This window comes from Enhydra lutris, unplaced genomic scaffold (genome assembly GCF_002288905.1).
Source record: "Enhydra lutris kenyoni isolate GAN:26980312 unplaced genomic scaffold, ASM228890v2 scaffoldscaffold5, whole genome shotgun sequence".
Taxonomy (NCBI): domain Eukaryota; kingdom Metazoa; phylum Chordata; class Mammalia; order Carnivora; family Mustelidae; genus Enhydra; species Enhydra lutris.
This window is the reverse complement of record NW_019154089.1, coordinates 1943612-1967594: the sequence shown is the minus strand read 5'-3', so window position 1 is coordinate 1967594 and position 23983 is coordinate 1943612. Positions and strand designations below refer to the sequence as shown.

Sequence of the window (23983 nt, the reverse complement as noted above, 5' to 3'; positions counted from 1 at the left end):
TAGAGCTTAGCTGGCTGAACAGGTGAATGACTATACATCTACCTGGGTACCAAAGCCTATGGCCAGAATCACAGACCAACGGCTCCCAAAACATCCTACCACCCAGCAAACATTGGGCTGGAGTGATCTGGGAAGGAAAATCACCTACACCCCTTTAAGATCTCCTGATGCTAAAGGTGCTACTCAGTGTCCCTCCCACGAAAGCCTTCCTTCACAGTCCCCAGGCCTACACTGGGTCTTCCTCCTTCCTCCTTCCATCACCCAATCATACACTGGGGGCAATTACTGACAGGTCTGTTCTCTGATTATGAGCTCCTCTTGGCCATGTGCTGGGACCCACTCCTCTTTTCTCTTCTGGGTGGAGTACATAGACAACATATAGTCAATGTTTGTGGGGGAAAAAGACCGCAAGAACGAATGAGAGCCAGGGAGCCTCTTAACCTGAGCAGAGCCTAAAACAAGACCAACCCAGATGTCTCCCCACTGTGAGAGTAGCTGCTGGGATTGCCTTCATGTTATCAGTACTCAGCATACAGCCTCTGTCATGGGGCCCAGGAAAAGAGGGCCAGGATGTATCAACATGTGTGCACAACCAGGACTGTACCAACCCACACACAGCAACACTGTAACACTCAAAACCCAGAGCTGCCTCTCTAGCTCCTCTCCCCATTCTGAGCTGGCAAAAGAGCAAGGAGGTTCAAACATTCAGGCACAACTCTCCTGGATGAAAGCATAGGGGCCCTGCCAGTGAACCCTCCACAGGGCAGGGTGCCCGGGAGGAGATAAGACTGGGAACCTCTTGCTTTCCAAGATCAAATTAGTGATCAGTTTGGGAGAAGTGTCAAGCACAGGGACCTGGGTGGTTAGGCCCTCGAGGGAGGTCAAGGCTCCCTTGCCAGACACTTAGGAGGCCTCAGAGAAGAAATGTGGCAGGCTCCTAAAAACCCTGAGGCCAGAAGGAAGAGGAGGGGCCAGACCAGAGATCACAGAGTGGCTGCCACACTTGCATAGACAGCCCACAAAGGGCACTGAGTCTCTTCTTGGCTCTGGTTCCTTCACCTAAGCAAGGCCACCAGCTCTCTGGAGACCGAAAGAGCACCTGTTCCTCTTAACCCCCAACCTTGGCAAGGGGCCCTCGTGATCCTGCAGAGTGAGGCAGGGTCTGAGACCCAGAGGAAATGGGAGGCAGGTGACAAGAGAATGCACACTGCTGCTTGCAAGAGAGAGCCTGCCACATGGCAGGCGCCCCGTGAAAGCTGGCCCAGTGGCATGGTGATGGGGCCCGATCCTACCAGGCACCAGCTTCAAGTTTCAAAGAAGACTCAGCACACTGAGCCAGTTTTCCTGCTCTAAATGGGAGGTGCGTGGGTCCCTCTGCATCGTCTCAGCCAGAAAGGATGTGCAGGGTGGGTGCCAGCCTGTCCCACGGCAACCCCACCGGTGTGTCTCAGGGGTGGCCTGGAGATGGGCCAGGATCTCTGGGGAAGGGAAGCTGACAGCTCCTCTCCAGACAAGCAGGTGGGCACCAATGCAGGAGGGCTGGGGAGCTGAGCCTCTCCCCTGCCCCCTGCTCCCCCCAACTTGAGAAAGGCAGCTGCTTCATCAAAGCATGAGCTAATTAGGACTGCCTCTGCCATCATGTGCCTGAGGAACGCTCACCCGCAACAGGCAGGGTCTTTTCTAGGAAAAGACGACCATGTTGAGAAATTCACACAGACGTCAAAAGCTGCCTCCCAAGGAAGGCAGTCCCAACATCACATCAGCCTCATAGGGAGCACCATCGCTCACGGGCCCACACGGTGGCAGGGGCAAGGTCCTCCAAAGATAGCACATGGAGCTGAGAACAAGACCTAGAGATGAGAGAATCACCTGCCAGGTGCCTTAGGAAAGCCACTTGAGCATGCTGGGTACCAGGACCTGCCTGGACACCACCCAGAGGAGCAGCCCTGTCACAACGCGAGGCAGTGTTAGGAGGGAGGGGAACCGTGCTCACCCATGTCTTGCTTGTTAGGAGGGGAGAGAAGGCTCAAACCCCTAAGGGAACCAAAGCACCAACAAGAAACAAAGTACCAGGGCCTTAAGGGGAGGGCATGTACCATCTAGGCAAATCCCCATGGCTTCGCGGGTACTTCTTTTCCATGGGAGCCCTGATGTAAGTGACAGACGGCCAGACAGCAGTCTGTCTTAGGAACGATGTACAGCCGCCCCACATGCAGGACAGGTCTTTGGGGAAGCTCAGCCAGCCCTCTGCTACTGAACAAGCCAGGATCCACACACAGGAGAGAGACCACCCACCAGATTTTACTTAGAGGTTACAGAGGGAATGAAAGATATTAACATGAGGCCAGACCAAGTTGCTCTGAACCTAAGGCTGGGGGCGGGCAGGGGGTCCTGAGAAAGAACAGGAAGGTCTGGGCTGGAAGATCCAGGAGGGCTGCACTGGAGAAGAGACACTGCAGGAGGCTGAAGAAGACAGCTTGTAGACAGGAGGAAGGGCAGGTGCTCAGGGAACAGCATGAGTGTGTGTGGAGAGGCGAGACCACTGAATGAACAGCTACCCTGGAAAGTCATGGAAATGGGTGCAGGCGCAGCTGACAAGAAGGTGCAGGTCAGGAGGCCAAGCTACCGACAGCACTGAAGTCTGCTGGCTGGGACCTAGGAAGGGTGATGCAGGACCCAGACATCGTCCAGCAAGCAGAACCTGTTCCTGCTCCTCCTTCCTCAGCAAATACCAAACCCTAAGTAAAATGAAAAGTTGGTGACAAGCAGACACCACGAGCGGGGTCTGCCTCAGTAAAGTCGCCCTGGGGACAAGAGATGAGATGGCAGAACACTCTGAACCAGGCACAACTTACCATTCCCAGGTCAGGTTGGCTGTGGCTATGCAGTGTGCACCTGTATCTGCCCAGCATCCCTTCTGTCCTGCCTCCCAGTAGTGATACCCCTGCCTCCCTTCCTTTGAGACACTGCTCCCTCTCCCACTCCTTATGGTCCTGATGGGGTCCTTATGGCAACTCCCGAAACCACGGGGAAGGGCTTGTGGATTGGGTGCTGGTCCATGATAGCCTGCCACTACCATGGCCTCTGTGGGTCACCCAGGACTGGGCAACCAGAGCCCTGAGTCTATAATGGAGTCACGACCAAAAGAAGTTCTCTTCTCCATAAGATAGGTTGTTATAAGCCAGGAGCACCTAGGGTGATGACAACAGTGGCTGGGTCCCACCCCATCCCCAAGGAGAGGAACTCATTAAGGTAGGACAAAATAGAAGTCACACAGAAAGAAACCAAAGGGAAAAAGTGAAAGCCTGATACTTTGTCACTTGCTGAAATCATTTTCATAAGGCAATAAATCTACTTTTTCACCTGCAGCTGAGTCCTAAAGAACCTGGGTGAGGAGAGCAGGACCATCGGCTAAACATGGGCCTGTGGCCAAGTGTGGCCTCAACAGCCCTGGGCCTTTTCTCCTAACTTAAATGAAGGTAAGGTGCCCATGTAACTGTGGGCCCTACTCCCGAGTTGAGGGGCACCATGCACGCTTCAGGGGTTCCGTATAATACCTTCTGGAAACAGTCTTTTAGTCCTGCCCAATCAAGGGGCTAAGGAACACAGCAGAGGAAAGGTGGAGAAGGTAGAGCTTCCAATGAAGGTGGAGTCTCCAAATGACACTCAGTCCAGCCAAGCAGGAACAGGTAAGCTGGGCATTCAGGCAATCCACTGTGGAGGGGCAGGTACCAACATGCTCTCAGAACCTCTCCCTCCTCCCGCAGCTTAGCCTTGGGCTCTGAATGTTCATTACTCTGTGCTTTGGGGGATGAAATGCCCCAGAAAGCTGAGTGAGTTTAGGGGATGTACAAGGGCCAGTGCCTGAAGGACACTTGGTGGGGATCCCGTGAACAAGGGTTGATGACCTTGGGCAAGTCCCTTCATTTCTGTTTCCTTACCTGTGAGGCAGAGCTAATACTACCTTGTGTTAAAGATACAACAGGTATCGAGTGCCAAAATGCAGCCAATGCAATGTGATGGAAACATTACAATTAGGGTGGGTTTGCTACAAAGAGCCCAGACCATATCCTCGAGAACACAGCTGTCCCGGGAACACAGATGTCCAGGGCACATATATGCTGGCCTCATCTCCCTCCCAGCCTATGGGCTCAGGACGGGAGCTGTGGCCCAAACAGGGGGCGGGGCGGAAAGGTGCGGAGCCCAACAGCTGGGGATTTGAGTGCGTTAAAAGGGCAGGGGCCTGGCTTGCCTCTCACTGACATCCGTGGAGCTGGTGTGCTCAAAGTCAACAGAAGGATATTAAGGACATAGCTTGTCTCTGATGAGATAAATGAGACTAAACCTTGTTCAGGGTTAAGCCGGCTGGACTGGATAAATACCATTAGCACTTGGATTACTGGGACGTTCACAATCAGCAGGCAAGTCAGCTGTCTGTGAGCAGAGGGATGGCAGCAGCTGCTACTTTGCAAATCTTGGGTGGGGCTGGGGGAGGGGTAGATCACAGAAATGGAAATGATTACATGTGCAGAAACCAAACAGTTTGGGTCAGGGTGACTGATGTAGGCAACTTAACAAGGGTCAGAGATCCTATTTCAGTTAAGCAAAGCTGAGCAAGTGTTGGGGGGCAGTCTGGGGGAAGGTGGTTCAGCTGATCCCAGGGTATATAGCCAAGCCACACCACGGGACCCATGAGAGTGTAGCCCACGAGTTGCCCTTCTCCCTCTCTGCCACTCGGGATGGGCTATGTAATTTTCAGGGCCAGTGCAAAATGGAAACGTGGGGCCCATGTTCAAAAAACTATTAGAAACTTCAAGATGGAAAGGGCAGGCAGAGCATTAAACCAAGCACAGGCCCACTTCAGGCCAGGGTCCCTGCAACTACAGGGTCACAGAGCCACAAAGCAGGTGCTGCTGGCATCAGGGGCCGTATGCATGGAAATAGGAAACACACAGAGATCCTGTTTGGGGTGAAGTGGAACAACAAGGATGGAAAAGGGAGTCTGAGTAACTGGAAAAGGAAAAAAAACGGAAAAGGCAGAGACTTCTGGATTGGAAAATAAGGGTCAGGTTGACTCATTACATGGGGCTGAGTAGATACCAAGGGGAAACCCTCCAAAACAGAGCTCGTGTCATCCAGAGTCCCAGTCCCAACCTAGACTCAAGGCTTATCCACGCATCGGGGTATGAGCTCTCTCAGGAGTCCTCACCATATTTCTATGTAGGATAATGATTCTCTTTTTTCATGCTCTTAAAAACAGAGGGAAAAAAACCTGCCATTGTTGTGAAATACTCCCTGAGAAGAATCTACACAGTGTGGAAAGGGGGCATATCTCAGGGGAGGACGTGGTCAGGCTTCATCATCTGCAATCCTGCCTGATGAAGTAGTGGTAACTGTTCACCTTCTTGCCCAGAGAGAAAGATTCCTTCTCTGCGGGACTCTCCTTGCCCATGACCTAGCATGTGGCCTTGATCATCTGTGGAACACAAGGATTTGCAGGATGTGTAATCTTGAAATCGGCAGTTCACTGGGGATCTATACTAGCCTGCCATCTAGGGATTAAGTGGGGGTAAGCAATCAATTAGTCAATCAAGAGATGGACAATTACCAACTTGAATAACAACAGAACAGATAAAAAATAAATACCACATACAACCCTTCCACATCAAAGTGAAGCCCCCAGGAGAACCAAAACAACCAGCCTATAACATGAGGCTCATACCACAACTGGGATGATGGGAACCACACTGGGCCACTTCAGAAGTTCCATCAGGACAGGGGAAGGGTAGGAGCATCACTGGACCCATTCATAAACAGTTCGCAACCAGAAGCCAGTTGTGTAAGCAATGTGGGGCACACATACTTCACCACAATGATAGCGCTCGCAAGAGTATCTCTAAGAGGTCCTGTGCACACACGCACAGAGATCAAATGCCCAGCTCTGGAAAAAGAAACAGGGCCTCAGAGGGTGTAGTCCCAAGGAATCTTAACAGACATCTGCTAGCTCCATACATAACTGCATCACAATCACCAGGGACACTGATTTGTGTTCCCCCTCAAACGATTTCAGACTGGGCACTTTAAAAATTACAGGAAATTACACAGATAATTTACAGAAAAGTTACAAGAGTAAAAGAACTTCCATTAAGATTCATCAATTGTTAACAGTTTACCACATCCGCTTTTTAATTTTCTTGCTATGTATATGTTTAGACGTATTATTTTCTCTCCTGAAACATTTGAGAGTAAGTTGCCTCTTTACCTCTAAATGTATTAAGTGTGTCTCTTAAGAACAGAGGACAGTTATCAAAATGAGGAAATTAACATCAATATATGATCTACAGGGGGCGCCTGGGTGGCTCAGTGGGTTAGAGCCTCTGCCTTCGGCTCGGGTGGTGATCCCAGGGTCCTGGGATCGAGCCCCACATCGGGCTCTCTGCTCTGCGGGAGCCTGCTTCCTCCTCTCTCTCTCTGCCTGCCTCTCTGCCTACTTGTGATCTCGGTCTGTCAAATAAATAAATAAAATCTTTAAAAAAAAAATATATATATATATGATCTACAGATATTCAGATTTTACCCACTGTCCCCAAACTATCCTTTTTATAAAGTAATTTTGGTTTCTGGTCCAATCCAGGACTTGGCACAATGAACTCAGCAGCATGTCTCAAGTCCTCTACTCCTGACACTTCCTCCTTAGTCTGTCTTTGTCTTTCACGACACGGACAGTTTTGAAGAGCACAGGCCAGTTGTAGAATATTCCGGAGTCTGATGGTTTCCCATGCTTAGACTGAAGTTGTGCACGTTGGTAGGAACACCGTAAAAAGCAACGTCGTATCTTTCTAGGTGCATCTTATTGGGAGGCACATGATTGTCAGGAAGGCCCACAATGGGCCATGTTTACTTGGATTACTGGTCACAGTGGCGTCCACCAGATTTCTCCATTATGAAGATGCTATCTGTCCCTTTGAAATTAATACATATTTTGTGGAGAGACACACTCTGAAATATGAAAACAGCCTGTTCCTCAGCAAACTTTCACCCGCTAGTTCTGGTGTTCATCGATCATCCTTCCTTAAAATTATTATTACCATGATGTTTGTCAAATGATATTCAAACTTGATCACTGCTTCTACCCATCTGTGCTGGCAGTCTACGGGAAAGGAGAGGCTTTCCTATGTTCTCACTTACTCATTTTTATCAGTATGGATTCATGGATTCTTCATTAATCTAATGGGTTATAATCCATTTCTGTCATTATTTATTTTGATGCTCAAATTACCCCCTTATTTAGCCACCAGAGCCTTTTTCATACTGGCTTCTGTGCCTTTTCTACTTAGTTTCATCATTCTCTAAGCAGTTGCTGACTTTCTGGCCTAAGACTTTCTTGCACAAGATATTGTACTTTAGCTGTACGAGCCGTAGAATCAGCCATTTCACCGAGCAGCACTTGGGGCAGTGTTTCAAAATTCTAACAGAGTCTAACCATTATCCTACACATACTGAATCAAAGCCTCAGGAGATGGGGCTCAAAAACCTGATTTTTCATAAATGTTCCACCTGATCCTTACCGATATGCCTGGCACTGATGTGAGGACCAACATTTAGGATAACTAGACCCAATCACCAACCTCTTACCTGGTATAGCACCTCTGATAATTGACAGCCCAGTATTTGAAGACTAGAGCAGTAGGGGACTCCTCAAACGATTTCTGCTGCCTTGAGTTTTAAACTCATCTAATTGCTTGAAAAATGTCTTCTGATAAGGAACTGAAATCTGCTTTCCTGAAGTTTATTTATACCCACTGGTCCCAAGTCTGCCCTCTCAATGTAGAGAAGGTCATTTGACTCTGTCCTGACAGGTTACCCCTTCTGAAGCTTAGGGGCAGCTAACTGACTAGAGAAAGCTCCCTCAAAATCTGGCAAACCTACCTGCAGGGCTCCTGCCTGGCCAACCCCTCTAGTCCAGGGGGCCTAGCTGCCTCTGGCCCAGGATCATGCTGGGACTAATGCCTCAGATCACATATCAGTTTTTGGCAGGAGTACTGCAGAACTGATTCACACTAGGCCTGCCTAGATCCAATCTCTGAAAGTTGTTCACGTGATAAGCCAAGGATTTCCAACATTGCCATGAACCGAAGTACAGAAGGCAAAAACCAAGTTACCAAAGGATATGGGTAGTATGACATCATGTATTTGTCTCTGGGCAGTAGGATTTCTTTTTTTAAATAACAAATATGGGTTTTTATCAAATTAAGAATAACAAGATTTAAAATACCACTTTGTTACCCAAGACCTCCACCTTAGCATGTCACTATGGGATCTTCATTCTGTCATGTGCCCAACATGGTGGTTAAGCCCTCTCTGATCTGTGTCATCTGCCCCCAGGTCCTTATATAAGAATCTGAATGCAGTCTGGACAGGACAGAGTCTGACATGAGATCTCCAGCACAACAACCCAGTCAAGACTCTATTGTAGACACTGAACCACTTGTAAACAAACATCTATTAGGTCTGACTATTCAAGTACCTACAAGTCCACATCTTTATCATCATTTCTCTATCTAACCTATTAGATAATCATCAGATTCTGCTGAATGCTTTCCTGAAATGCACAGCCCCTCTATGTCCGTAACACTCACCTAAGCTCCCAGGATGGCAAATCTTTCTGAAAAGGAAGTTCAAACTGGGAGGGAGCATGAGAGAGTCCTCTCTGGGGTGCTGACAAAGTTCTGTTGCTTGACCTGGGTTGTAGCTGCATGTGTGTGTGTTCACTTTTTTCCCCTCCTTTTTTAAGGCCTCCCCCCTTTCTTAAGTTTTATATATTTAAGTAATCTCTATACCCAACACAGGGCTCGATCTCATGACCCTGAGATCATGACCTCAACTAAAACCAAGGGTAGGACACTTAGAAGACTGGGCCACCCAGCTGTCCCAAGAAGACCATTCTCCTTAAAAGAGAGGTGAGAAGCAAAACAAACCTAAGAAGGAGGATGGGGATGCCCTCACCTGCTGCAATGACTTATCTGCCAAAGCAGCGGGTTGATGACCCCAGCCATGCTCTCGCTCTTAACGTTGCTTGGGGAGGTCCCTTCGTTCTTAGCATCCCAGGTCACACCCTCCTGATATTCCTGACAGTGTTGTCAGAGCTTCACACCCTTCTCTGTTCACCTTTTTTCATCTCTTAAAAAAAAATTCTACTCTAACTGCTCGCTGTGTGGCCACGTTGACCTCTAGGTGTCTCCTGCCTTGTTCCCTGCAGCAATCACCTATGACTGCATTGAGCACATTTCACTTCTCAGACTGAGTCATCCTCCTTTTGAAGCTCTTGCCCAAACATCCTATCTACCTGCTCCTGGACCTTCTACAATCTTTCCCCCAAATCCAGAGAGTTCTGCATTTCCCTTGGCTTCTCCAAACATGGCCCCTTCCTGCTAAGGTCCCCAATACTGCCACTTCACTGAACATATCCTTTCTGTTGCTCAGAATATAATTTCAGTGAGGCCCTTTTCCTTATGGTTCCCTTAATCATCTGAGAGAGGAGACTCTCAGGAAAGTGAGTTAAGAATTAGGCAAATCGGGGCGCCTGGGTGGCTCAGTGGGTTGAGCCTCTGCCTTCAGCTCAGGTCATGATCTCAGGGTCATGGGATCGAGTCCCGCATCGGGCTCTCTGCTCAGCGGGGAGCCTGCTTCCTCTTCTCTCTCTCTCTGCCTGCCTCTCTGCCTACTTGTGATTTCTGTCAAATAAATAAATAATCTTTAAAAAAAAAAAAAAAGAATTAGAGCAAATCAAGAATTTATCAGGGTCTTGTTTTCTACTGTAGGAGATTTCTAGCTGCTCAGACACACAGAGACCCGAAGTGCCACATCAGCTTGCTCCGGCACCAGCTTTAGCCTCTCAATTCAGAGAGCCTCTTCTACACGGACGGTAACTAGCTGACATCTTATCCCATGGTTAGTCTGTGTGTTTTTGGGTAGGCCAAGAGCCAATGATCTCAACTTTTATTTCACCAAAAGCCCAAACTCAGTGAGCAAACTAGTGAATAAAAGTTGCTCTGGCACCAGAGAGAAATGGGTTCAAGTCCTACTTTCCAGTGTTTTCAAGTTGTGCGACTTGAACAACTTACTCAAAACCTCTTTGGACTTTGGTTTTTGCATCTGTAAACAGGGCTTAGTAGTATTTATCCTTTGGGACTGTTGTGGGGATGAAATATGATAATATATAAGGAGATCAGCACAACTCCTGGCAAATACTAAGCATTCTATTCATAGTTGTTTTATCATAAAGTGTTTATATTATTTAATGAAAATCACTATTTTACTTTTCTGCTAAGGAGAGCCTGGGTTTTCCGGCTTCTCAGAAGTAGGAGGGGCTGCCTGTGGTTGGAAACAAAGAAGTACCACCTCCCACTGAGTGGCCCTAGGTTGTCATTCTCAGCTCCTCTGGCTACATGGACAAAGGCAGGGCAGAAAGAATTCATGGGGGAGAAAGGTAATTAACAAGCTAGAGGGAGAAATCAGGAGGAAGGGATCAAAGAAGCTAATTAGAGCTGGCTAAAGGGAGGTCACAGGGTGGGTAACATGCAAGACTGAGAGCTAAAGGGAAATTATCTGTGGCCTATAATTATTCAACAAATGCCTCCTAATAATTGTCTCAGGCAGTCTGAGGGAGGCAAGGTAGGAGTAACAAGGTTAAGCAGAAGAGAATTTAGACTAAAGCATATGGGAGATTTTTCACACAGTCAGATTTATCGAGTTTATTAGAGAACACAGAGAGGATGTTACTTGAGGTCATCTATACCAGCTGGTGGTTTATCTCTGTCACCCAAGATGCTGGGGGCGACCAGAGCAGGCCAGATCCACAGGGTGAGAGGGCTGCAGGGAAATCACCTAGCCAATCTTTGCTCCCAACTGAAGGCTATACACCTTCTCGATAGGCCCTTGGTGGCTCAGGAAGGAATTCCCTTACCCAGATCTTGCTCTCAAGGGCTGAGAGGTGTGTGCTGGGCAATCACTCACCCTTCCCTCCAACATCCTCCTCCCCTTTATCAAAGCCAATGGAATCAAGCGGGGCCTGTTTGGCTTTTGCCACAAACTGCAGAAATGTTAATGAATGAGCCGTTCTCCTTCCCCCACCCCCTAGGTTTATTGAGAAATAATTGACTTACAGAGCCATCTCTTAATAGCAAAAGAAAAAGCAACAATCGTGGGATGGTCTATAGCTGAAAATGACAACACTGAAATGCTTCGTTTACAAGATTTGGAAGTCATATAGACTACAAATCTCTCTGCTGTACAACATACATAACAAGTCCCCAAAATATCCTTTGTTTGCTGAGGTTCTGCTCAGATATTTAAGGTTTCTGACAGTTTAAATATGATGAACAATATGGTAAACCATTCAAATATTTTGCATCATTGGTATTCGGAAAGATCTTTATGAACAATTAGTTATAGCTCTGAGAAGGAATTGCAGTACCCAGGTTCCTGGTTCTCTGTGGGGGTGGATCAATAGGGCCTCCCCAGCTAGGGAAGGTTTGTGTGGTTCTTCCCCTGGTTCAGGTAAGCATGGGTTTCCTGCCCCTAGCCACTTCTGTCACACTGTAACAGAGGAGAAAACTGGATGGAGTGGGTCTCCTGACTCCCTAGTCAGGCTTAAGACTCCAGGTGAAGAAGGACACAGAGCTTCCCCTAATGTAGGAACCGAACTAGAAGGCCTGCCTTGCCTGAGGCCCTTAGGCCTGAGTCACCAGGCACTGGAATGGGGGCCTGGGAGGAAAGAGAAGACTTCCTACTCTGTGATGGTATAAGAACTAGAGAAAAGCTCTACTTACTCTCAGCTTCTGCAGACAGAATGATAGATGCTTCCATTGTGAGCATGCAATTTGTCTGACTGAGGCTCTTCATCCCAGTGGCTGGTTGACCAATCCTGATTGGGCCCAGCGTGCACAGGGTCCTCAGCTAAGCAGCTTGGACCCAGAGCAAAGAATGAAAACAGTCTCTGCCCCTAGTAAACAAAATTAGCAGCCACAAGGACACGCGGAGAGGTAGTTTATTAGACAAGTCCCTGTGCAAGAGTCCAGTGCTAGGTGTAATCTGAAAAATGGACGGCTTGACCAGGAAAGTGCCCTAGAAGAATGACCTGAGATCAAAAGTCACTAAGATAGGAGGAAAAAGGTTACACGTCTGTCTGTATTACCCACATGAATTGAGATGAAAGTCTTTTTTGTCCCCAAAGAAAATGTTAAGAATCACCTTCCACAGACCCTTTAAACTCTTTTACTAAAAAATCATTAAAAGGCCTTCTGCTGGAACCATTCTGATGCCAACAAAAAAGTTACGCTCATAAAATAGTTAATGTCAAAATGTAAATGGTTTGTTTAAGATACAGCAATTGTTGCTGAATCAAATACAAAATCTCTATGGCTTGAATAGCAAGGGAAACAAAAGGCTTGACGATTTAGTGCTCGTTAAAGCCTGTTTGGCTGAATTTTAGATTGCAGCTTAAAAGAAAAAACATTAAACCAGTTCAAGTGTGAACCGACATATGCACAGCAGTCTCCAGCTGCCTACGAATGGGCCAACGACACAGCCTAGAATGTGACTTGCACACACCAAAGCTGAGGGGTGGCTGTGGTTCCATGTCTATGGGTATGGGGTAGAGCCTGTGGTAAACAGAACCCCCAGCACCGGGACCCCAAGTCTAGGTTCCCACTAAGCTTGAGTTCAGCACTGGAAAGGGCCAGTCTCCCCTCCCCCGCTTGTGGCTGTCTCCTGCAAGAAGCCTCAGGTGCCGAGGATAGTCAGCTTCTAGGCAAGGCTGCCTTCTGCCCAAGAGGTGGAAAAGCAAATGCTTTTGGCACTCCTTCCTGTTTTCTGGCCTTGCTTGTCAGACACTTCCACGAAGCTACCCAGTAGGACTCTGGCCCTATGAAATCTGAGACCAGCCTGGTGACCTTCACAGGCCTCAAGTTTGGACTTGGGAATAGTTCTATGTGGTAGGTTTGTGGGGTGCTGAGCAAAACCTCTGTCCAAATCCTCTTGCCCGTTGGGCTTGAAAAGTGCTTAAATTTTTACCATCTGCGATTTATTTCTTTGAGTCTTAACGATAATTCTCTTTCCGGTTCCTCTATTAAAATGCCACTGTCCCTGGATTGGGAGAATCGGTCATGTGTAAGTAAAGTGACCACATAATTTATTGTCTAAACGAGACACTTTAAAAAGAGTGAAAGGAGGTACTATTAGTTACTGCACTAGGACAAGTATAAATGGAACATATGGTCAACCTCTGTATAAGGCTTTGTGTCAAGTTCTATGGAAGGTACAAAGGTAAATAAAGACTTTGCACAGGCCTGGACTCTGAGGAGCGAGCTGAGGGGCAAAGGATCCTGGGAACAGGATAAGGCCAGGAATCCATGGGAGGGAAACAAGGGCACCACAGAGGGAAATATCAGGGCAGGGTCCCAGGAGGCAGCATCGCACTGGTAAAGACCATGGCTTCTGGAGCTAGACCAGCCTAATTAACCTGTCTTTGCCCAAGCCTCCTCCATCTGTAAAATGAAGAGAATTTCAGAAGGCTGTGGTAAGGATTAAATGACATATCGAATATAACCGTTCCTGAGACATTAAGCTCAATAGGTTCAATAACAACAACATTACCAGGGCCAGCCTTTTATGTAAAACCACAGCTACTTCTATGAAGACCCCCATCAGAAGGTAGAAGAGAAGCAGGAAGAGAGAAAACCCCAAAAGGGCAGGCCTGACTTCTCTTCCCTCTAAATGAAGCTCCAAGGGCTATTTCAACACTGAGTGCTGCAGGGCCTCGACGGCAGCAGCTCCCCAGGAGGGCATGAGGTGACACGGACTGCTCTCCTAGGGGCTCCCCTTTGGTCTTAAACTTCTCACACCAACCCAGCCTATCAGCGACAGCCTCATCTTCAACTCTTGGAGGCCATCCACCGGCTTGCTATGCTCCAGTTCCCTCACAGCAGGCCATGGAGAGAAGGGCCCTTCCAAAGTGATGGAGCCCTGTCCTAACGGCCAGGAATACTGCCTGGTGAGTGGTGGGACGTTCTCCTGGGGTTCCTGTAATAACAGAAACGCCAAACTAAGGGCAGTCTCTCACAGTCAAGAGGAGAATGAATTCTAGAGTGCTGTCCTTTCATAGCTGTCACATATTTTTCAAATGTTAAGTGGCTCCTGGGTAGCTCAGTATGTTAAGCATCTGCCTTCGGCTCACATCATGATGCAGAGATCCTCGGATCAAGACCGGAGTCGGGCTCCATGCCCAGCGGGGAGTTTGCAACTCCCTTTCCCCCTCCCCCCCATAGAAAGAGTTACAATCTTTCTAATAAAAAAAAATGTGAAGTCACACTATCCTCATGACAACTCTATGAGGCAGGTATTTTTACCCCCATTTTACTAATCAATAAACTAAGTCAGAGAGAGTTAAGTACTTTTTTCCCAAGGTCACATAGTAGATAGTGACATAGTAGATAGTGTCACATAGTAGATAATGATGTGACCATAGCAGGTCACATCACACAGATGTAGTAAGTGGCAGAGTACCGAAAGCTCAAGAATAGGAGCTAAGAGACCTGGATTCAACTGGGGGAACACCACAAACTCTTAGCTGGAAGGCCAAGAAAGAGCTCTTATCTGACCTTCTCAACTGAAAAAACTCGTTAGTTAACCAAAGGATCTGCTGTATCAAATGACTTAGGACAAGTGAAATCACTGTAAAAATGTTTAAATATCACGATGCCACTGCCAACAGCTGTCATCATCTAATTTTGGAGAGCTGGGCCTAGTACGGGAAGAGGGAACCTGGTCCTCAGCTATTCTCCCCTCTCTAGGGCCTTCGACACTCTGGCATAAGATAAAAGAAAAATTACACTAAAACAGTGGTTTTTTTTTTTTTTTTTTTTTTTTTTTTTTACAATGTGGTCTCTGGAGCAGCAGTACCAGCATCACCTGGGAAATAATGTGCAATAAAAATTCTCAGGCCCCAACCCAGACCTACTGAATGAGAAGCTTTAGGGGAGGGGCCCGGAAATCTGTATTTTAACAGATCCCGGTTAAATCCTGTTGCTTCTCATGCATGCTTAAGTTTGAGAATTGTTGGCTAGAGCATGATCCTGGACAGGTGACAGGCTGGGCTCTCTGTAGCCGCGGCCAGGAAAGGCCTGCTTCAGGGGCCTGAAGCAGAGTTGGGTTTTTGCAAGAAGACCCAAGCCCTGAGGGCCACTGCCAAGATGAAAAGCTCCCAATAAAACCCAGACCTACATGGCCGCACTGATCAAAATACATTAAAGAAGAAAGTGAGAAATCTGACAAAAGGAAAACTCAGCTTCGGTGGGGGACAAAATACAACAATCTTCCGTGGGAGATGAGAAGCATAAAAGGGATGTTAGATGTTCAAAGAACCAAATGTCGAAACGACAAAAAAAAATACAAGAATAAAGACAAAGTGTGGACATCAATGCCACATGGGCCTCCGTCTAATGATGGCAGTAGCAGGAAACAGCAGTCCTCCCAAGACTAAAGCCTGCTCTTCCCCACCCCCAACATGACAGCCTATATAAATAGAGTCTTGAGGGGAAAAAAAATACCAGCAATTAGTCACTGAATTCTGTTTGTTGGAATGAAGAAAAGCTTGCGAAAAGTCACCAGAGGCTCTGGTGAGCAAAGCTTGGCTAGGGAGGCCATGCAGACCGAGGAACGGAAAGAGATCATTAAGGGAGAAGGCCTGTGGGGTGTTCCTGGCAGTCTTTGATGCCTGCCAAGTCTTAACCTGGAAGAGAAAATGGAGGGCCTGGCCACAGGGCTGTAATGAGCTCCAACCTGGGCCCACATCCAAGTTGGAAGGCCTTTAATGTGGGCTTGAGCCAGAGGCAGGGTTGAACGCAGGGGCGGTGGGAAGGAGGAGGAGTGTAGCAGACCCTGCCCTAGGTATGGGAGGTAGTAGAACACAGAGCCTCTGACCCAAGAGCCTCCACCAGAGAAAACCTATGAGCCACATATGTGCCCTCCTTTGGTCCTTGGTGGGTGCATGCTTTGCAAGCAGTAACAGTAGCTGCCTCAATGCTTCCACTCAAGAATCTGCTGGAACTGACCCTATGTCAGGACCAAAAGTGGGCCTCCTCTTCCCAAATGAATTCCTCTACTCAGATGTGCTGTGCTCTCTACTGCTTCTGCCTGGAGTGCCCTTTCCCTACCCTCCTCATTTCTGTCCCTATCTTCATCAGGCTAGCCTACACCTTCAAGTCTCACTCCAAACATTGCCTCTGAAAAGCCTTCATTCACCACCTAACCTGCATAAGGCCCCAGCTATGCATTCCTGAGGCCCTCTTTCTTCGTCATCACACTCAACAGATTTGGTGAGTCTGTTTTCTCTGCTAAACTGTCAACTCTCTCAAGGACATAGATTGTGCCTTGTTGTCTCTTCACCAGTAACCTCACCTTCCATGGTCTAGCCTAAAGCCCATACTCAGTTAGGCAGGAGCTGCCTGAAGGGACAAGGCTGGCTCAGTGCCCCTCCCCTGCTGAGACTGCCCAGCTCCACACCTGGGTGTGGGGTAGGTAGGGCATATGATCTTCCTCCCTTTCTGAGCATCTTACTCCAAGAGCCTAGAGAGGGCAGATGCCAGCCAATGTTCTAAGTTCTGCATTCTCTTTCCCACCCCCTCTAGTTTGATTCCCTCAACAACTCCCTCATATGTGTTCACTGCCACACATCCCCCGCCTGCTTGTGAAAAGGAATACAGCAGAGCTGTTCAGTGACCCCTGGGGGTAACCCTATGGGGAATATCTACATTTGCCCACAAAGAGATGTATTAAAAAAAAAACAAGAAATTAATTTCTAATGGTAATAATAGAATTTTAGGCAGTAACAGGGGGGATAAAAGATTTGAAAGCTGGGATCCTCTACATGGTTTCCGAAATCAACCTCTAGTAGGTAACATTTACCTCTGCAATGTCTAAGATCAGCTCTAACTCATTCCTAATGTTAGGCACCACCTGACAGCCATGGTGGGACGGTCACAGAACTATCTACAGGTGGTCATCTCCTTTTAGCCTAACCTTTCCTGGCTGTTCTCCTTGACAACAGCCCTCTGGCAAAAGCTCAGAAACCCTAAAGCTAGAAATCCTTTCTTTTCTGGAACTCTAACACCAATCCAACTTTCCAGACCTCGGTCAAGTCAGCATAGTATTGGAGATGAGTCCTTGGCCATTCTCCTCTTCTGCACTACGCCAAGGAACACCAACCATTACTCCACCTAAAGCCATTCGCAGTCAGCTCTGCCTGGGGGCCCTGATAGACTGACATGCTGGGAATCCACTGAGGAGATGGCACAGAGCCAGAGAGAGGAACACAAACACTGGAAGAGGGCAAGGTCAAGTTGACAAATATCATACAACGCGAAATTATTGCATGAACCACAGTGATATAATGTAGCATAACAGATGGATAATTAGATTTATTCTAAGAGCTATAAAAGTAAGTAATTAAATAAAAATATGGAACAATGAATCTGCCACAGAGAGACACCTAACAGCCTCACAAGGGCCCTGCAGCTGGCACAAGCAGTCTGGGAAAAAAGCAGTGGGCAAGGAACGTCTAATACTGCCCTGATGTTGCAGGCACAATACAGTCAGCACCAACTCAAGCTGGGCACTAGAGGAGCGATTTCAAAGAGAGATGGTCAGGCCCACGGCTGTGAACCGTGCTGTGCTGTGCGAGTATGATCCCCTGTCTCCGTCTGGAAGATGGCCACCGGCCATACACCGATAAACTCCCCACCAGTGGCATATTTGGCAAGGCCCCTGAGAAAGCAAGACTGACCGTATTTTTCTCTGCACCGGCAGAGGAAGGAGATGAAAAATGCAGGCATCCAAGATAAGATTTGCTGACACCAAGACTCAAACTGGGAAACCCAGGCTCAGGACTCCACACTCTCTTCCCAAAGGCTGGGGCAGAGGATGAGGGTGCAAGTGCCCTCCGAAGAAACAGAGCCCCAATGTGTGTGAAGCACAGTGTGGGGCACAGGGCTCCACCATGGAAGAGAAGCTTCCCTAGACATGACTTAAAGCTATTTCGAAGCAAATAGTCTGATCAGCTAGAAGCTGCTTTGTATTAGTTAGGACTTTATTCTTAAGGAACTAAAATGGAATTACGAGTTATTTAAGTGAAAAAGACAGGTTTGTTGGGTTCCATCATGAAGAAGGATGACAAAAGTCAAAGCCAAACTGGGACCACAGGCTCAAGCAATATGCAAGGGTCTTCTCCCAGGCTGCATTTCTAGGCTCTGCTTCCCTCTCTGGATGAGGCTGCTTGCTCCAGGATGGGATGAGCCTGGTGTCCACTGGCAGCTCCTAAATACATCAATCCCAGCTTAAGCATTCTCCCCCTCAAGTAGTTCAGACTTTCAGGGCAGGACTTCCACTGGCTTTGCTTGTGTCACATGTCTGCTCCTGGACCAATCACTGCACCGATGGCAGAGGCAAAACAAGTGGCTGGTTGAGGTCATACAGCCTCAACCAGGAATGAAAAAGGTGGCAAAGAAAGATGAACACCCTTACCTGACCACATCGTTCGGCTGAAGAGAGTCCCAAAAGAAAGGAAGTGTTTTCCAAAGGTGGAGGATAGAAGAATGAGTTAAGGGGCCAAAAACGACTTCAAGCAGGAGCCTTCACAGCTCACCACCCTGTTTTATACCACCTCAAGCCATGATGCTCAGTAATAACTGGTTATTAAGGGCTTGAATGGGAGGCAGGCCAGGTCTGTCACCGTCTGACCAGGGCTCTGTTGGCAGAGATCCAGTCTGACCCTATCAACTGTGAATATTCTCAAGGCCCTGCTGCTTGTCCCTTTAACAGCAGTCCATCTTTGCGGACTCTCCCCAAGACCTAACCAAGCACAGGGCCACGTGGACACCAGAGAGCTCCATATTTAGGAAACTCACATAGTGCCAAAGCATCAAGTTCCCGGGTAGCCAACTCCTTGGAAGCTTTCTGCACCTGCTAACTTGAATCTTTTCTTCCCATAGCACAAACCGAAGAGAATAAACTCCTCTCAACCGGGAAATCTCAGTTCAGCACCTTTGGAAGGGACCCAAGGATGGGAATAAGGCTCAGCCCAGTGCCACTCCCATTCTCACCAATGATTCCAGAGGGTGGTTTCTCTATTCCAAGGTACTCTTACCTCCTGCAGAAGGGAATCAGGTATTTGAGTACAGAAATAGAAAACCTACCACATCCCCACTGCCACCAAAGCCACCACTTGTTCAGCACCTAGCACAAAGGGCTTACAGTGGGGCTCTCTCCCTAATGTGGCCTGAAGGAAGAGAGGTCCCTGGCCTCCCTCACCTGCAGGTCTCACTCCTGCACACTCCTCAAACTCCCTCCTTAGTTAGATTCCAGCGAACACCCGAGTTGTCTCTCTGGCTTTTTATCAAATCAGCTTCCCTTCTCAAGGGACTCTGGAAACTCAGACCTCTGCCAGGCCACACAGAGCTGAAACATATCCAGGAGGTCTCTTTGTTCCAAGACCAGCTAAGGAAAAGAGATCATAGGGACCCTCAGGAGCCAGATGCAGCAGAGTCACGTCTAGGCTTCAGCTCTCAAACTCTATACATTCATGTGATTCTGTCAACTTCACCACTTACCTGGGGCCTACTCTTATCAGTGATGCTGGCCAACATGTGGCTACCAAGTTCTTTCTGCCACTGAGGTCTTTTCTAGAAATGGAGGAAAATGAAGCTTGGCTCCCATGTGGAGTAGCTAAATGCTCTAGCTATGCTTGGTACTCCAGAGCCACTTTTGAAGGTCTGGTTCAGTGCAGCCATGCTGGGCCCAGATGTAAGAACCTCCACCAGGCTGAAAAGCAGTCTGTCCATGGATGGGCCCTCTGGCCCAGAGCTCTTTGAGCTGGCTCTGTTCCTGTTCCACACACATCACAATTTATTGCTGCTGTTGAGAGCCCTAGAGACAAAAAAGTTCCCACCTCTCACTTTGCCCCTGACCTTCCTAAGCACACACTGGAACCAATCATCAGCCAAAACCTGGAGTTAACCTCAGTAACTATAAACCCCAAACTGAGCTCAAACGACTTTTCTTTTCTCTCTCTCTTTTTTTTTTTTTAATTTTAAAGGTTTTACTTATTTATCTGACACAGAGAGAGAGAGCAAGCACAAGTAGGGGGAGCTGCAGAGGGAGAAGCAGGCTCCCCACCGAGGAGGAAGCCCAATGCAGAACTCGATCCCAGGACTCTGGGATCATGACCTGAGCCAAAGGCAGACACTTAACCAACTGAGCCACCCCGGTGCCCCTCAAACAACTTTTCTTGAGCCAAAAACTAAATGAAAAAAATTTTTTAACCTAGAGAAACAGTTCAAAAGGAAACTAACCTTCTTCTCTCTTCTGAACTACTGAACTTGGGACAATGCACATACATCAAAATAGTGTATGAATCAAGAAGTTTATTATCCTGCCCAGAGGCAAAGAGGAGACTGTGCTGATAATTTCAGGGTAACCCTGAGTCCAGCAGATCCAGGACAAATGGTTTCTGGGTCCTCAGGGAAGGAGGAGAGAAAGGAATAATAAGAACAGGAGGGAGGATGACCGCCTCGGGGCCAAGGCACTGCCGACTAGGGGCAGACATGTGTTTGTTCAGTCCCACAAGGAGAACAAGACTCTGAGAGAGCCTGGGTCATTGTATTCACGCACAATACCTCCACCGCCACCTTGCTCAAGGGGCTGGGTCCACCCCAAACTCAAGCCAATTCAAGGTTACAGACAATGACGGCTCAAAGGGCTACTGCTGCAAAACCCAACAGCAGCTCCTCTTCTATGTCTTCCTTTCATGACATCACTAATTAGAAACAAACGTAAGCTCATGGTGGGGAAAAAAAAATGCACATAGTATAGAGAATGCAGAACACAAAGGAAAAATCCTTTTCTCATAACCTCATTCCTCCCACCCTCAGAGCCGGTTTTTGCATTATATATTTAAAAATACACATGTACTACAAATGTACACATAAATCTTTACTCACTTACTTTGTACAGGAATGCATCATCACTATATGTTATTTTTATGTCGAGACCCTATTCACAGAAAGGAGAGGCTCCTCGAGTCTCCTAGTGCCGTACCCCAAAGCCAAAGAGAACAGCAAATAAAAGGGAGGAGGGTGGCCAATCCTATTTTAAAAGACTCCAGTAACATCTAACATTCCAGAGTCAACTTTAAATCCAAGAGCTCCAGAAGGAAGCACACCCCTGCCTCCAACAGGGCCCCTCCTCTGGCCCAGGGAGAGAGAAGGTAGCCTTAGTAAACTGTTCTGTCTGGCTCTCCTGCTCCGTAGTTGGCAGCTTCACCTCGCCCACCAGGTCATTCTAGGGCTGTTGTCCTTCACCCTCATGCCTGTCACCACCTCTGTCCTTGCCCCTTGGGCCCTGCTCTACAGCTTCCATGCTCCTCTGAAACATCACCCCTGGCAGGGCTGAGCAACTGAGAACAACAGGAGATGACCTCACAGCCTTCATATGCTAACGCCAGCTCCCAATTACTTGTACTGTTGAATAATTGAAAGAGGAGAATAATCCACTCAGCTGATTTGGGAAGCTAGCCAGTCACACAGATTATCTCTGAGTGAATTATTCACACTAGGGATAATTGGGAGTTGCCCAAACTTCTATTTGTGGTTCAGGCATCATGTGGAAGAACATTCAAGATGGGAAGTATGAAAGCAAGAAGAGGGAAGGAGACCTTGTTCTCAGGCCCAGATTGCCTCTGCTTTGTTTGTTAAGTCACGGCCCTTCTCTCCATCCTACTTAGGGTCAACGAGTATGATGATGGTGATGGTGATTAAACAGACATTAATAATATTTTTAGTGACAGCTCTTATTTCTTTACCATGTGCTGTGCTCTGGGCCAGCAGTTTACTTAGTTATACTATACATACATTATCTCATTTATTCCTCACAGTCAGTCTATGAAGCACTGTTTTCTCCTTTCCAAGTTGAGGAAGCTGAGCCTCAGACAGATTAAGTAACTTGCTCCATATAAAGACTGTCAAGCTGTCTGTCTGGAGGTGAGCCTCTTACCTGGGAACTTACTTTGCCGACCAGCTCATAACTCTACCACCTTGTGAGATTTTTCTGTATAGAACGCATGAAACTATATGGAATGAAAATGAACTTTTACAAGTATAATATCCACCCTCATCTTGAAATGACCAGATTTCAAAATACCAAAACTGCCCCCCCTCCTCTGAAACCAAGAAGCCTGTAGAAAGAGGCCAGTTAGTCCACTTCAAGAAATCCAGAGTCCGGATGCCCAAGCCACTGGCAGACTTAGAGGAGTACAGAGTCTTTTATCATTCCATCTACCATCATGGCCAAAGCCTGAAAAATGAAACCACTGTCTTTCTGACATGCCACTACAGCAGAGGGGCAGCGTAGAACTCTGAGGCCAGAGCATGGGGGAGGGGTATAGGCTTTGCAAGCCACAGTGAGCACTGCCTACCTCAGAGATGACTATCTCCAGAGTGATTGGGCCAGGCCCTGGATGCCTGGGGTCCCCTCCCACAGTGCCTAGGAAAAGGTCTTTGGATATAGGGTATGGTTGCTCGTTTCCAAAATGGCCACCAATGCCTTGCCTTCTGGTATTATTCCTTTGTATCGTTCCCTCTCACACTGAATCATGTGACCAAAATAATACAGAAGAGGTGATGGTATTGACTTCTGAGGCTACGTCATAAAAGGCATCTTACGCCCTTCTTACACTGCTCCCTCTGAAGGGAGACACAGGGATACCCAAATGGCCCTATGGAGAGGCTCACTTAAAAGAGGAACTGAGGCCTCTCACCAACAGCCGGCATCAGCTTGTGAGACATACAAGTTGGAAACAGATCCCACAACCCCAGTCGTAGCCAACATCTTGACTATGCTTCCAAATTCCTGACTCACAAAAACTGAACTATAAAATGATTACTGTTGCTTTAAGTCAGTCAGTTTGGAAGCAATTTGCTAAAAAGCAATAAAAAATTAATAAATGGTAAGAAGGAAAGGATAGAGAGGTTTCACAGTGTTCTGTTTCCTGCATACGATGTTACAATGAAAGAACTGGGTCTGATGTCAGGGCCACAGGCCACCAAAAAGATCAGATTAAGCCCTTAAGGTCCAGAACACTATACAGGAGAGAACAAAGACTTTCACTGCCCCGATGCCCCAGCTCTCCAGGCAAGAAAAAGCTTACAGAAAATACAATGCCCACACCTCTGCACATAATTGACACGCAAGAAATATTTGCTGCATGAGCAAATTAACTACCATTAGGCAGTTACATCCTTTCGATATAATTTCAACTTTCCACGTTATATATTATTACTTTAATGTTTGGAAAGCTTATTCTAAGCGTGTATTACTTTTAGAATCAGAAGAAATAACACACATGAAATTTAAAAAGAGTATTTGTACAGCAAGCAAAGCTCTAATGACTCCGGGCAACCATTGCCTTGCCTGGAGAAGTACCCCTCCATCCAGAGCTGACTCTGTGATATCTTGTGGGGGAACAAAGAGAAAATAATGAAAGAGGTTAACACTCTGAGCACTACTTGCTAGGCATTCTTTTTTTTTTTTTTTTAAGATTTTGTTTATTTATTCATATGAGAGAGAGAGAGAGAAAACACAAGCCGTGAGGAGGGGCAAAGGGAGAAGCAGACTCCCCACTGGGCAGGGAGCCCCATGTGGGGCTCGATCCCAGGACTCTGAAATCATGATCTGACCAGAAGACAGCCACTTAACTGAGCTACCCAGGCATCCCTGCTAGGCATTCTTCTTAATGTTTCATGTGTATTAACACATTTAATCCCCCACAATAACGAGCCTGAGATAGGTGTTATTATTCCCATTTTACATAGGAGGAAACTGCTGAGGAGATTAATAATTTGCCCAAGTTTAGACAGCTAACATGGAGTAGAGT

The 23983-nt window shown here is 47.4% G+C and overlaps 1 protein-coding gene across 3 annotated transcripts in view; it reads right to left on the bottom strand.

Annotated features, from left to right (window-relative positions):
• Nucleotides 1–23983, bottom strand: part of LOC111141025 (SIL1 nucleotide exchange factor) — a 224463-nt gene that overhangs the window by 18105 nt on the left and 182375 nt on the right. The gene's annotated exons all lie outside the window — the stretch shown is intronic.